General features: G+C 37.6%; 1 long non-coding RNA gene across 2 annotated transcripts in view; it reads left to right on the top strand.

The window, feature by feature from the left end:
• The window catches only part of LOC148132431 (uncharacterized), a 33,283-nt gene extending 23,435 nt beyond the window's left edge, over window positions 1-9,848 (top strand). The window contains exons 3-4 of one of the 2 annotated variants that reach the window (XR_015747341.1): window positions 8,087-8,200; window positions 9,726-9,848. This is a non-coding gene — a long non-coding RNA (uncharacterized LOC148132431). Of the gene's footprint in view, window positions 1-610; window positions 706-1,294; window positions 2,113-8,086; window positions 8,201-9,725 lie in introns of those variants that run through there. The other variant, XR_015747340.1, reaches the window with a different exon arrangement.
• Window positions 9,849-13,579: the final 3,731 nt, after the last annotated feature.

Below are 13,579 nucleotides of genomic sequence, written 5' to 3'. Positions count from 1 at the left end.
GTAAAAGACCATCCTTACCCTTATGTGAAGGCAGCCACTTTAATAGAAAAAGTCTTAAGCCTCTGTAACCGTATTCTTACAGCAGAGGTGCAACTGGGACTGAACTCTTATAGCAGAGTTCATCTGGGATTGAACTGTGCTTGGTTGTGAACATTGGACTGGGCTGTGTGCAGGATTCCAATGCTGGGGTTTTGCCACGAATGTCTTGGCGTTGATTGCAACGGCTACTGGGAATAGTCCAATATATCCCTGAATGTTGATCAAGGTGGCACCTCCCCTTAACTTAAAGTTAAGTTTTATTATGATCCGAGGCCAACATACTTAGAAACAAATAGACTGTACATATTCCCAAATCCCCAAAATGCCCTTATCTCTGTCCTTTTTTTGTCTTTTTACTTTTTACTTCAATTTTCTGTTTTGTGAAGTGAGTTTAATCAGAGATCATCAAGAACTCAACCCTAAGCCATATATGTTCTTTTATATTTTCTGTTCTTTAAAAAAAAATTTGTGTGGATTTAGTCAAGCCTTTAACTTGCTGGTGCTGGTTTCTTATCAGTCTTGATTGGTTGTGTTTTGTTCTAAATACCACTTAAACCCAATGGGGAAGAAGACTACGACTAAGAAAACCTTTGCAAACGAGTTCAAGAGAAGTCCTGAAGCAAGTTAAGAATTCAGGACTTGATTCTTGAACTGAAGTACACACCCGTAAATATAGAAATTTCATTGATATTCAACCCACCCTTTGAACATCCAGTGGCTGAATTACAAGCAGTGACGGCTCATGAAGCAGAAATAGAAAATATAAGTGATCAGGTTGTAAGAGTTCTTTTGACACAGATTGAGCAGTTGTAAAAGTAATGCTGCATTTAACCCTTCACAGGCTGATGACTTGACAAACCAATGTTTCCTTGCTGCTGACACTGTCTTTCTGGTGCAATTTGAACCTAAATGCCACCCTTGAGAAATATATTAATATATATTTCCCCAAGGGGCATTTCAGTAGATAGGAAAATCAACCCAACGTAGTCCGCTTGAGATGAATTTATTTGTGCCACAATTCATCTTACAATTAAATGATGTGCTCTATTTAAAATAGCACTATGAACATTTACAAATGGGACTCTGAAGAAAGTAGCAATTGCCTTGAATTTGCTGCTGGATATCACAATTTCTCAAGCGGATTTGTGAAGTGGTTTCCAAGCTCCAGAGATACTTGCAAAATCGTATTTAGATTTAATACCTGTATAATTCCACCCATATTATAATTAAAATGAACTATCTGGCTTCTTTTCAGATCTCCTCTAACAGGTTTTCAAAGGCCTGACAATCCTCTGATTACACCTTCTGATTTGAGGCTTATTGCCAAGAGCAGAACAGATGGAAAAGAGACAGTTAAGCAACTGACCATATCTTGTAGACGCTGGCCTTGGGGAAAGAACATCAGCTGAATTATTGTTAGGCTGAATTATCCTTATGTTGCTCTCCTGCTTTGACAGAAGAGACAGAAGTCAGGAACCCTTTGGCCTTGCTAGCCAAGAATGAACATATTTTGTTCTTTGGAGGCCAGAAAAGTTTTCAAACAGCTTCATGACTGTTATTCCATCAGATTCACCTTACCTGTTAATAAGCAGAAATTGGGTCCAGACAGGGGTGGGATTCAACCAGTGTAATAACTGGGCACAGCATTTCAAAATCATCTTCTCCTACAAGCCCTGTGTGTAACACAGGGAATACTCAGCAATCAGCTGTGCCTTGCAAAGCAGCTGAGGTTGAAAAAGCAGGAAATAAAGGACAGCCTAGAGCCCGGGCAGGCAGGTGGGCCAAAAAGAGGAACAGAAGATTGTTGGAGAGAACTGGTTCCCTCTCAGCTGATCTTCGGAGTTACCGGTCCAGGAGAACCGGACCGAACCAGTAGAATCCCACCTCTGGGTCCAGATCTAAGCACCAATTGCAATGACAAAAATCATTGTTTCCACCTGAAATTTACAAAGAGCAAAGCATCCTTCTCCCAGCTGGCATAAATCTCCACCATTTTATTGAGTAGGAAAGGAAGATATTTTCAGACCTATTGCTCTCGAGTACCTATCACCAGATCCCTCAAATTCTGACACAGTAGCCCAAGTTACAGTTGCCTTTGTGTGAACTTCATTTGTATGAACTTCACAAGAAGAGTTCTCCACTCCTCTACTCGTTGTAGAATACCTTATGCCACCAGACTTGAAATTCTAGAACTAGAAAACCTTGAATTACGCCGTCTTCGGTCTGATTTAAGCATGGTATATAAAATCATACATTGCAATGTCCTACCTGTCAATGAATACTTCAGCTTCAACCATAACAACACAAGAGCACACAATAGATACAAACTCAAAGTTAACCGCACCAAACTTGATTGCAGGAAATGCGACTTCAGCAATAGAGTGGCCAATGTTTGGAATACTCTACCTGACTCTGTGGTTTCTTCCCCAAACCCCAAAAACTTTAACCTTAGACTGTCTACTATTGACCTCACCCCTTTCCTAAGAGGTCTGTAGGGGGCATGCATAAGCGCACCAACGTGCCTACCGTCCCTGTCCTATTGTTTCTCTTATTCTTCTTTTATTTTTCTTATATGTACCCATTTCATGTATTCACAACTATGTATACACTTATACTTATCTTGTAAACAATTGGCAAATCAAACAAACAAACAAACAAACAAACAAATAAATAAATAAATAAACTTCACCAAGAAAGCACTTCAATTAGTTGGGAGTTCAATAGCAATCTCACTGAGCAGGCCTAGTTGTTTGGTATGCAGTAGAGGTGGTATTCGGTAGGTTCTGACCAGTTCTGGAGAATTGGTAGCGGAAATCTTGAAGTAGTTCAGAGAACCGGCAAACACCACCTCTGACTGACCCTGCCCCCATGTATTCTCTGCCTCCCAAGTCCCAGCTGATCTGCTGGGTCTTCTTTTGTTGCCCTGCACAGGAGAACGGAGCTGGAAAGCAGGTTAGTGGGGTGGGGAGGGAATGGGATTTTGCAGTAACCTTCCCCCTGGAGTGGGGAGGGAATGGGGATTTTGCAGTAACCTTCCCCCTGGAGTGGGGAGGGAATGGGGATTTTGCAGTAACCTTCCCCCTGGAGTGGGGAGGGAATGGGGATTTTGCAGTAGCTTTCCCCTGCCACGCCCACCAAACCATGCCCACAGAACCAGTAGTAAAAAAATTTGAATCTCACCACTGGTATGAAGTATCCATTTTCCAACTTCCAGTTGTTAGATTAACAAGTCAGCTTAATATAAGAATTCAAAGAATCTCCTTTGCAATTATTAAATATACAAGTCAGCATGGTAACAACCATGTCTGCAGCAATTACATTATTTAAAGCTAAAGTTCTGAGTCCGATAACATATGGTGCTCAGTTGAACATCTATAAGGATGACCTTTAGCTTCAAAGGCATCCAATCTAAATTCTTCAAAGCTATAATATGTAAGCTGTAATAGTTGAATCTCAATTATTTTTGTATGACCTTAGGCTCATCTCAGACTTTGCCACCTTGGTTGAAGCAAATCCTTTGGAGAACTTTCCTGTTCCACCTTACTTGCCTAGGTTCTTTAATTTTTTTAATTGATTTAGCATGCTGTGACTATTCCTCTTCCTCTTTGGTCTTAATAAAAACAAGTTTCCCTTCTCTGTTACAAGGCAATTTCCTTGTTTCTTGAATTGCTCTCTATATTTTTTTTAAGCATCTGCAATGTTCCATACATTTTTCCCTGGTCTGAATTATTGTGCTAATCTGTTAGCTTGACAATGGGCAGATGTGTCAGCTCCCTTACAAAAATCACGCTTATGTATGCATGTTCCTATATGAAGGTAGAATCTGTATCACATCTACTGCTAAAATGCCTGTTATATACCCAGCGATGAATAGATCTCACATTAAGAATGTCCTGAAAATATAACCATTCTTGTAATTGTGAGGTTTCTCCTCCTGTTTTAGGTGACAAATTCCCAGACATTTCTGAAGAAGTTGCAGGTTCCCCCCCATATATTTATGTATGTATCCGTAGTATTTGACATCTTTTTATTATTAGTCTTAGGTCAGAGACAAATATACTGAAACTGTATCAGTATAGAATGTCTCCTCTTCCAGTAGTGGAGATAGGCCAGAACAAAAAAGTAAGAACTATACAGGTTTTGGTAAGGTCTCCTTAATCTTGGAAACCACGTAAGGAATTTCCCACTGTCACTTATAGTGACTTCATTAAGACAGAAACTCTTTGAATGATTTGCAACACTTTTTCCCAAGGGGCTCATGGGTGGAACAGCGATTTATGAGATAAACTGCTAAGGGGACTTGCTTTTACCTTTTGATTGGATATGCCACTCTTCCTTCCATTTCTTTCCATGTTCCTCACAAAATCTCTCAGAGCCTTCTTCCTGGGGGAGGGAATTGGCTGAGACCTGGTATGAAACCCGCCTGTCTTCTTTAAGCAGCCAAGCACTGTGCCACTACTATGTCTTGCAGGAGGAGAATATCTCCTGTGAGGACTCTTTTGCCTTTGGGCTACTGGGCCCAATAATTTACCAGCCTGACTCTCCAAGGAAGAAGCCTAGGGTGGCTTACTTACTCTTCATGTACATTATGGTGTAACAATATTGGCTACTTTAAGCAGCCATGTCGGATAGGAAGAAGGGATATAATCATAATAAAAGAATAAATTATGATTCATAAAGAGTAATAATAAACAATGTCCCATAAGTCACTTCAGCTTTCAGCTATACTTGGTTCCAGTGGTGTGTTTCAAATATTTTTACCACCAGTTTGGTGGGCGAGCTTTGCATGCACACACACACTATGCGCATGCACACACATCAAACACGCACTTTGCACAGGCGCAGAAGTGTTTTGACTCACCTCCTGCAATCCTGCACTCTCCCTGATGCTTCAGCAACTGCCGCACAGCAATTGCTGCACCGCACAAAGCAGCTGCGTTTCAAAAGCAGGACATAAATGCAGGGGTGGGATTCTACCAGTTCGCACCTATTCGTTAGAACCGGTTGTTAACATTCTAAGCAGTTCGGAGAACCGGTTGTTAGAAGAAATTACTAGCCTAATCCTGTAAGGAAGGCAGGAAGGAAACATTCTGGTGTTGCTTACAGAAACTGCCTCTCTGTTAACCCTTCTTACATTCTTGGCAGGACTAGACTTCCTGTCTCTGGAACTTCTCTGGAGTTATTTTTCCCTCCTTTCCTGGTACTTTGCTTGTGTGGAGTGACCATTTCAAGTTACAATGGCACTGAAAAAAGTGACTTATGACCATTTTTCACACTTACAACTGTTGCAGCATCCCCACAGTCATGAGAGGCCAGGCGAGGAGATGCATGCCTTGATGTGAGTGATATTGAGTTGGCCACGCCCAGCCAATAACATGACCACCAAGCCACGTCCACCCAGTCACATGTCCATCAAGCCACAGAACCGGTTGTTAAAAAAATTGAATCCCACCCCCGAGCTGCTCTAATAGAAACAGGAAATCGTGATGTACAACATCTTGCCTTATTGAATTACTGGTTTATACAAATGACAGGTAGCTATTAATCTGAAGGATGTAAAATGCCTTTCCAAAGAGCTATGTGGGACTGCTCTTTCCAAACCAGGTCTCATGCTACAACAAACTTATCCAACTGTACTGAGAACAACAAAACTCTCTTTCTTCTAAACACAAACACTGGATTTTCTTGAGGAAGGCCGTTTTGCAGTTCTGGATTACAGCCAGTGGGATTCCAGTCAATACTTTTGGTGCAGAGAAAGAAAAGAATAAATGGCAAAACAGCTGACTTTCATGAATTTCTTCATGAATTTGTTTCGAATGTTACAGGGAGTCATTCCTAGTCTGAAATCATATAATGATGTTATAAATGAGATACTGAGAGAAAAACAGCTGTCAAGAAAGGGAGTAAACTCACAAATGCTGCTGTGGTTTAAAATGTTTTATGCTGCTGATTTGGTTACATTGTGTGTTAATTAAAAAACAAACAAACTATTGTGCAAATTGTTTCCAGGAGGCTCAACCTGAAAAGGCAGCCTCAAACTATTTTAAATGCATTTTTAAAAACAAAAAACAAAAATCAAAGTATTGCTCTTTTGGATGATGGTTTTAAATTTATTTTTGCATGCTATAATACTATTTTTGCATGCTGCAATACTATAATACTTTATGTAACTAAGGTAAAATTTACTAAGATCACATATGTGAGAACACATTTCATATTTTAATGCACTGTATAAACACGAAGACAACAATTCAGGCCTTCATGAGCCTAGTGCTCCTGGGCTGAAGAGTCAGTTCTGAGTGCAATGCTAGAATTTATAGACAATTAACTTCTTTACTCAGTGCATAAAGCCAGCACTGGGAACCCACACACCTGAAATATACCCAACTGGAATTTCCACTTTTGCCATCACTAGCATGGTCAAAGAATGTGGGTTTCTTTCTTTCTTCTTTCTTTCTTTCTTTCTTTCTTTCTTTCTTTCTTTCTTTCTTTCTTTCTTTCTTTCTTTCTTTCTTTCTTTCTTTCTTTCGTATATGGCATATCATACGTGGACTAGTATTATATATTAACATTTCTTTTAGAATAGTAAAACGCTGTGGGCACCTAATGAAAAACATATAAAATATAAGAATTTTGCAATACACAGATTTTCTCAGTTCTACATAAAATGGAATAGGCCTACAAGGTTAAATTGGATTCAGATTACAGTGTTCATCATTGTCAATTACATTATCAAGCACAGCTATTGATATGTATGATTCTTTGTTTGTATTTATCAATCTAACTTTTCACAGTTAAAACCAAATCGTCAAATCTAATGGCTATTAATTCAGCTATTGTGCCCAGAAGTACTTTTGTTACATGTAAGCACTATTCTCAAGAAGGATTAATTTAAGCCCTAGTATTTATGAGTAGAAATATAAGTGCTATAATGTAATCCCTAAAGACACTGGATTATGAACAGAACATGTTCTAATTCTGCCTTAGGCACAAAAGCCAGCTAGGAGACTTTGAGCCAACCCTAGATTGGGGAAGTTGAAAAATATCTCAGCAAAAAGTACTGACAAAACCACTTCTAAAAACGTTGCTAAGATAATTGTCATCACCAAGGGACAGGACTGACTCAAAAAGTCAAGATGTCAACTTGTGAAGCTTTCCTGACCTGCTCCTGAGTTGCCATAGGCAGGGGGAATCGCACCTCACAGCTGCACCAAAGAATTCACACCTCAGTCAAAACAAGACACAGCCTAGCTGGTCAAAGTCAAGGCCATCTCCACAGAGACCGGCAACGGCTGGGGGGAGTGACTTCTACGACCTGCGAAATTGCTTCGTTGGGGAATGTGACTGGTGACACACCCTGGGGAGGGATGGGGAAACAGGGTCAGAGGCAAGGCACGAATTGAGTGAAGTCAGAGCTGGCTTCACCTAGGTCGTGCCAACACGGCGCTCCTAATAAACAACTGATTTTTTCTTGCTAAATGGCTTGAGACTCTTAATTTTATTAGGGCATTGGTCAGAACCCTGACAGAAGAATGTTCAGCTTGTAGTACGTTCAGTTATTGAAAGCATGTTTGAATTAAATTTAGAAGATTAATTAGCACTTAATTAGGATTAATTGTTTATAATCCAATGGCCTCTCAGAATATTTCTGATACGGAATCGTTCAGATGCTTTTCTTGATATTTGTAAAAGCAATAAAAAAAAGAATGGGTCAGAAAAGGTCATGTAATGTACGTATAGTCATCAGATCACCATATTCCAATAGTCCTTGGGGGCAGAATAAACAAAACAGAAGTATGAAGCTTCTTTGAACTATGTCAAAGGAAGGGGATCTTTGGGACCAGGATCATATGCTGGTCAGTGAATGTTCTCAAATATGCAGTCAGACCAGGTTTTTGTTGCAGAACTGGAAAAACCACAGTCCCCTGTCAAACTGAGTTTGCAGGAAATTCCTTTTCAAAACCTCTCGACTAAACATAATTTTACTAAGTTCCTGGACTTACAACATATTAAAGCTTGTTGCTTCCTTTTATTCAAATTTTTATAGAAAGCATAAACACTAACTAATAAACTAATATGAAAGTGGAAAGAACGGAAAAAGAAAAATCCAGAAAGAAAGTATAAGAAGAAATAGACACTTCTGATTTCCTTTGCAGCAAATGTAAGTACAGTTACAAAATTATCTCTTAGTCCAAGATTACAAAAAGAGTTCATTTTTTTCTTTTATCCATTTTTTTCTAATCATCAGATCATAAGTACATTTCCCCCATTCCATGCAAAAAGAAGTTTCCAGTCAGCTATAAATGTAGATCCTGTTTTTTTCTCTGATCAAAGAAGTTAATTTAGCCATCTCTGAAAGTTCCATTACCTTCATCAACCATTCCTCCATTGTGGGTAATGTTGAAATTCTTATTTTTGAGCACGGAACAGCCTTGCTGCAATTATCTTATACAAAAATTAAGTTCCGTGACTTTTTTCCAGTTGCTTATCCACCAAAATTGATAAAAATGTCCCTTCATGTTGTTGATGTTTCTAGCCAGGATTTCTACATACTTTCTCTGGAGACAAATGCCAACAGGACATCAGTTCATAGAAATGCTCTTTAAGATTAAAATATAATATAAATTTCAGCATATTTCCCATTGTTCCATTGGTATAAAACTAAAGGTTTCCCCGTCCAGTCATGTCTGGCTCTAGGGAGTAGTGCTCCTCTCCTTTTCTTAGCTAAGGGAGCCAGCATTGTTTGAAGACATTTTCTATGGTCATGTGGCCAGCATGACTATATGCCAAGGCACACGGAGTGCTGTTACCTTCCCACCAAAATGGAACCTATTTATCTACTTGCATTTGCATGCTTTCAAACTGCTCGGTTAGCGGGAGCTGGGGCAAATAATGGGATTCGCCCTTTCATGTGGCATTCATGTCTCGAACTCAAGTTGTCAGTTTTCCAACTGACAAGCTCTGTGTCTTTTAGCTGCTGACGTATCACACTCCTTTTCCATTTGTATATTGTAACCCAAAAAATTGTAGTCCATTTTATCTTGCATTCTTTCACTTCTTCTTCTTTCTTGTAATTTCAACAAAATTTATACACTTTAGTAAGAATATGTTCACCATTAGTACGTAATTCTCTTTCAAGCTTAGTTTTACATTTTTAAAAACCATAACACATTTTATCCATTTTAAATCTTTCTAACATTTGTACATAAGAAAACCACTGGCAAGAGTATCCTTCTTTTATTAAGTCTTTTCTAGATTTTATTTTACAATCCCCTTGTAAAAATTCTAGCATAGCACTTCAAAGCAAAGTAAACATTTAGGTTTACTTAGCATTCCGCATTTATAAAAGACTTCCTGAGCTGAAAGCCACAAATATGTTTTGGGCAGAACCTAAATTTACGGTATGACTCACCTAACATAAAAAAAATATATCTAAATTTTCTGTGATGTTGTTATACCATGGATATCCATGCCACCCAAAAGTCAGGTCAGATCTTCTAACTTCTGTTTCTTACCAACACCCACTCTTTCATCCAAACTAAATAGCAAGTAACAAAATGCAATTTCAGTATCTGGTAAATTCAATCCTCCTGTTTCCTTCACATCTTGTAGTACCTTATATTTAGTTTGTGGTGGTTTTCCCCCTTGCCATATAAATTTGGATATATCTTTCTACCTTTTTTAAGGCTGTCCACCCTGGCTTTGCAAAAGCAAAAAACATCACCATACATCACAATACGTCATGTGACACATTCGAGTTTGACATCCATGAGCTAATAAATCCTGTGCCAAGTACTCTGGAAGTGACCGCATTTTTTTCTCTTGGAATCAGCTGTCCTTAAATTAGTATGTAATTTTTCTTTGCAACATTACCGTAACTGATCAGCACAGAAAAAGAGGTGACAGAGTTCATACGTAATGCATCACTTCACATAGTTCCTGTTTTTCATGAGCACTGATTTTTCTAGAAATGTCATTTAGTTCATTTACTCATCTTCATGTGCTGAAAACATCTGACTGGATTGGGCCAGCTTTCATTTTTCTGGGGAAGAACCCTTGCACACTGCAGAGAATTCTAAGAGAATATTTCATGGCCCATCCAAGTGATCATATGGCTCAAAGAGCATGTTGCAATATTTAGAATTTCCCTGCATTTGGGCATCACAGGGGACATATCTGATGACATGTCTTTCAGAAAAAGGTTCTTGAAATTTCATTACTGATTATCCCAGACCCAAAAGATGGTTCATCTTTTTCTTCTTCTGTAGAACAAGAGTAGTAATCAGAATAGAGACCTCCGTGTCTGAAGTAGGTTTCAATCACTACTGCAATTTGCTATTGTCCCAAGCCAAACCTTTCTACATAACCATAATTTATATTGACAAAAATTATGCAGATTTTGGGTACTTTCACATTCATTAAGAAGGTCTTGAATTCTTGGGGGGAGGACATAATTATTTGGGTTAAGCATAAAATGACACTTATTTTAAATGTGAATGCACTGGTTTTGGGGGTCATAATTTCCTAAACAGCCACAAAAGACAGATAACAGATAATCAGAGTTGGAAGGGACCTTGTAGGTAATCTAGTCCAATCCCCTGCCCAAGTGGGAGACCCTACACCATTTCTAAAAAATGGCAGTCCAATCTCTTCTTGAAAGCCTCAAGTGATGGCGCTCCCACAACTTCCGAGGGAAAGCTGTTCCATTGGTTGATTGTTCTCACTGTCAGAAAGTTTCTCCTTGTTTCCAGGTTAAATCTCTCCTTGTTCAGTTTCCATCCATTATTCCTTTTTTTTTTTTTTTGAAACAAATTTTATTAGTTTTAAAGACAAACAAAACATTATTAAACATTACAAACATAAAACCTCTTTCCATTGTAAATTTTTACAAGGCAGATAAAAGATTATTTTATAGAGCATAATTCTAATTTATCCCATTTCCTTATAAACACATAAATATCTTTTAGCAAAGATTATTTCTCTTTAGTCTCTTTACTCATTATTTCTCTTTACTTTTATTCAATTACATTTCTTTTCTATATTCGTCTATTTTATAACCATCATATTAATATTTTCATCTGACTTGTTTACAAATATTCTCGTCTAACATTCCTCCAAGGTTTTATTAATTCTTAATCAAACATAAACACACAAAACACAAAAAACATAAAACTCCTTTTTAGAAAGTGGCTTGGCCCCAGAATACCTCTCTTTGTATGCTTCAATTAAATTCATGCTCATCTTATATACCATTACTTATCTTATTAACCATTCTATATCTTCTATATAACTTCTCCCCGCTTTTCACTCTTCTTAATTCTATTTTATTTATTTCGTCTTACTTTAAATCATTATCCTTGTATCTTTTGTCCATTCTTTTCCAATTGTCCATTTATCTCATTCTCTTTAATATATATATAAAAAAAGATTTCTCCTGGAATCACTGATCGAAGTATGATGCCTTTCTATCCCTTAGGTTAACATTTAAGATAATACCTAGTTCCCAATCTGATTCTGCTTAGTACAATCTACCTATTAAATTTTAAGAAAAGAAAAAAAGAGAGAGAGAATAATAAATCTATAAAATAATTAAGTACATAATTACCATTCTACTTTTTTAGTACATTTTAAATAATACATTTTAAACTGAAAAAATTAAAAAAAAGAGAGAATAAAAAAAGTTGTGATAACATTAAGGGAATAACAAATTAAGCTCTATCATTAAATCTTAAGCATTTTACACCTTCTCAATAATATTAAATGTTAAGATCTATCATTAAATCTTAAACATTGTAATATTTTGATTTATCAAATCTTGTAATATTCCAATTGTCTACTTCAAAAACAAATGCTACAATAATACATTTGTAGTAACATTAACACAATAGCCAATAAACTCTATATTTTAAACATTCCCTTTAATATTTTATTAAATCATAAAATCTATCATTATTAAGCATTTTGATATTTTAATATTTTATTAATTCTTATAAAATTCTAGTTTTCTATTTCTAATACAAATACTACAATACTATCTTATGTACTTTTGCAGATCCTTTTTTTTTATAAATTATACATTACCCTTTGTCCCTAAAAAAAAATTTCTTTTTCCCATCTTGTTTTATACCTTTATGGCTTTTCCCCCCTTTTCCCTTCCTTTCTTATCCCACCTAGTCTTTTCACCACCACCCCTCTCCTAACCTTCGCCTTTTTGGCTTCCCCTCTCTGTTGTATTTCTCTTTTCTTTTGCTTTCTAGCATTGTATTGGTTTTGCATCTCAGTTTTCTCTTTCTTGGGTGTTTTTTTAGGTCTTAAGTCCTTTATTTTCCTTCCTCTCTTTCTCTTCTCTTTCTTAGTCAGATTTTTTTAATTCATTAAAGATGGCTTCTTCTTCTTCTTCTTCTTCTTCTTCTTCTTCTTCTTCTTCTTCTTCTTCTTCTTCTTCTTCTTCTTCTTCTTCTTCTTCTTCTTCTTCTTCTTCTTCTTCTTCTTCTTCTTCTGTTTCCTCCATTTGTTGTTGTATTTGCTGATAAGTAGCAAGCGCCATTTCTAAGAAGTGAAAGATATCTCTCAAAGAGTCCTTTCTTTCTTTCTTTGTTTTTCCATATTCCTTTCTTAATTCATCAATAGATAGAACCATTGTAAACCTTGCTTCTTCTTTTTTTCCCCTCTTCTTCTTCTTAGAACAACCAAGATGTTTCAAAACTTAAAAAACAGTTCCCCAAAGTCCCAAAGTCATCAAGCATCCAAACAGAGCAGAAAGTTCTTCCCTTTACACTTTCTCTTCCTGGGGTAATATCAGTTAAGAAAGAAAAAAAGAGCCCAGTCTGTACTTTAAAGCCTTATTGCAATTAGCTTCTAGTCTCAAAATCTCCAAGGCATCTCCTCCAACAAGATCTTTATACAGGTTTTAGTCATCTCCCTTCCCACTTATAACAAAGAGCCTTCTTTAGAAAAGCAGATTTTTCAATGTCCCTTTGTTAAGTCCGTAGGGAAGGAAAGTAAACTTTCCCTTTCAGCACTATTCGCCGCTTTTAGAATCTCCTCTGGAAACAATGTATCATTCAAAAAAAAAACCACGTAGTTTTCAGGATATTAGATATATCTTAAAGTCCCGGTAGCCAAAAAACCTTTCACTTTAAAACTTTCCAAACTTTCTCCTTCTTCCTCCTGTACATTCTTATCCAGTTGCCGGCTTCTTTGTGGCGGCCATTACTGACCGCCGCTCCACCGCCAAACCCCTATACGGATCCCCCCTGTCTTCAGCTGCCTCTACGTGGCAGCCTTATCCTCCAGACCCGTCGGGATCGGAGGCACCAAGACGGCTAACGCGACAGGGATCGCGCTGGATCGCGAATCCCTGCCGCCACCGAACCCTGGCAAACCGGAAGTCCGGTTTCCATCCATTATTCCTTGTCTGGCCTACAGGCACTTTAGAAAATAGCTTGACCCCTTCATCTCTGTGGCAGCCCCTCAAATATTGGAAGACTGCTATCATGTCTCTCCTGGTCCTTCTCTTTACTAGACTAGCCAAGCCCAG

The sequence above is a fragment of the Notechis scutatus genome, chromosome 2 (genome assembly GCF_049901735.1).
Source record: "Notechis scutatus isolate UNSWTSFEM ecotype Mainland chromosome 2, rNotScu1.2, whole genome shotgun sequence".
NCBI classification, from domain to species: domain Eukaryota; kingdom Metazoa; phylum Chordata; class Lepidosauria; order Squamata; family Elapidae; genus Notechis; species Notechis scutatus.
This window is presented reverse-complemented; position numbering and strand designations above follow the sequence as displayed.